At 38.1% G+C, this 2,500-nt stretch overlaps 1 protein-coding gene across 1 annotated transcript in view; it reads left to right on the forward strand.

The window, feature by feature from the left end:
• Nucleotides 1-2,500, forward strand: part of LOC113802684 (P-element somatic inhibitor) — a 51,514-nt gene that overhangs the window by 9,186 nt on the left and 39,828 nt on the right. The window lies entirely within an intron of this gene.

Genomic DNA, 2,500 nt, shown 5'->3' on the forward strand with positions numbered 1-2,500 from the left:
ATTTATTTATTATTACTATTGATATTGAAAACAGTATTATAATAATCCCAAGATGAAAAAGAAGGGAAAAATCAAGTTGACCTACTAATTGTGGAGTCTCTAAGTGTTAAAAAAACAAAATTGAAGAAGCACAGCAGGCTTGGCAGTTTTCCAGTTCCAATGACTAAAGTGTTTAAACCTTTCAGCATGGGTGATGTAACCATTGTCATGAAAAATTGGCTTGAGGGGCGGATAATGTGAACATGCCATCCTATGACAAAATGGACGTGGGCCATGATGAGGGAAGGCCAGGGTGATGAGAAAGGCTCTCCACCAGTGCACAAACCTTCTGGAGGGTGACTAGACTCCTTTGATGTTTAGAAAGGGGCTTTTGCATTATTCCCATTGATATGCAAGTGTGGAATGTCTGTAAGCCATGACTGGAAGAGTACCAGCTCCAGGGAGGATTCCATTTCCATGCTCAGCATCCTGTTCCTGGCCCCCACGCTTGTATTACAGAAAATTAAATATAACGCAAAATGAAATATATGACAAGTCTTTTCTTCATCTTGCATTGAATTACATACTACATAAATAGAGGACATGGAGTTCGAGCAAGGAACAGTCTGTTTCCGTCTGGATAAAGCAAATCCAAAGACATTGGAAAATGCTAAAAAAGCTAAAAATGTTTATCCAAGATAACTTTTCAAGGGGAGGCATAGTCTTGTCACCACACACAAGTGTTCGTAATCACCCGGCCTACATGCTGCACATCCAGCAGAGCAGCCCGTACTTTGGTCCATTTGATCACCATGTATTAACTGGATTCAAGGGGATTAGGACTGAACTACTTGGTGCCAGATCTTGTAAAAATGTGTTCTAAATTTTCGAGCACTAACTGCAGGTTTAGGAAAAGTAAAGTCTCGACAAAAAATTGCCATTTCCTATGTATTAACTCTTTCAATCCAGTTACTTCATGGCAGTAACATGGACCAAAGTATTTTTGCATAAATGTTTTTAGTTTTTTTGCCATATTGCAATGTCCATACTAGTTTTTTTATTTGCTATATCCAGACGGTAATACTGTTTTCGTTGCACAAACTCCCAATCATCTGGATGTAGTGAATAACTCAGTGCAAGAAAAAAAAAAAAAGTGACATTTTGTCATATTTTTTCCTAATAATTTTTTGTAATACAACCAGCACCGCCAATCACAGGAGCCAAAAGTACAATGCTGTTTGGGGAAATAGCATGCTCCTTAGATCCAGTGCTCTTCCAGTCATGGCTTACGGACATTACATTCCACACTCACTTGTCAACGGGAATAATGCATAAGCCCCTTTCTAAGCACGAAATGAGTCTAATCACCCTCCAAGAGGTTTGTACACTGGTGGCGAGTCTTTTTTGTCAGCCTGGCCTTCTCCTGGCAAGCTCATGTCACCCAGACCGCAGCCATATTTACCCATGATGACATGTTCACATCACCTGTGTCACAAGCCAAAAAATTTTGTGATGTGATGGTCATGTTACCCAGATCAAAGGGTTTAATTATGTAATGTAATTTAGAAAACTTTGAGGAATATAAACTTTTTTTTTGCAATATTGATATTGTTTCTGCAAAGGCTTTAGGAGAAATTGTTAAATTCATATTTTCAAGGAAATTTACCATGAAAAAGGAAAATATTTTCCATGTTATTAAAAAAAATATCAGTTGTAATAAAGTTTGATATTAAAAGATACTTTTTGCATGTGACAACAAACAAACAAACAAAAGAAAAAAAATTACTCTGAAAAAGATTGCACTTAAAGTTAAGTGAAAGTACTTCCATTTCAGTATGCTTCTTTTATGCAGTTATCTGTGTTTTTTCTAGTTTTGTAACTTTACTAAATGATCCATATCCTTGTCCAGTATTGTTATATTAGGTTTTTATTTTTAGCATATCAGAGTTAATGCATAGAGGATATGTATTTTGTTAAATTTTGAATTAAGTATGTATGGGTGGAGAACTTCATAAGAGTGTAAGGAGGTCAGAAAGGTTGGGTTACTTGGACATTTTTTTGCATATGGAGGGGTCTTACAGATAGTGGAAAAAAAAAAATCTTTACTTTTCACAAAAGTTATTATTTTAATCACACACTGGTTGGTAAGAAGCAGTGGATACATGCCCCTTTGGGCAACAGCTGCTGTTAATCTACAGTCCGAAGGCTGGGGAGGAGGGGAATGGACAGGGAGGAGGTGGAGCATTATTTTACTGAGCCAGAGAAACGCATGCATGCACACACACACACACACACACACACACACACACACACACACACACACACACACACACACACACACACACACACACACACACACACACACACACACACACACACACATACACACACACACATACACACACACACACACACATACACACACACATACACACACACACACACATACACACACACACACACATACACACACACACACACACACACACACACACACACACACACACACACACACACACAC

Source organism: Penaeus vannamei, chromosome 8, assembly GCF_042767895.1.
Source record: "Penaeus vannamei isolate JL-2024 chromosome 8, ASM4276789v1, whole genome shotgun sequence".
Taxonomy (NCBI): Eukaryota; Metazoa; Arthropoda; class Malacostraca; order Decapoda; family Penaeidae; genus Penaeus; species Penaeus vannamei.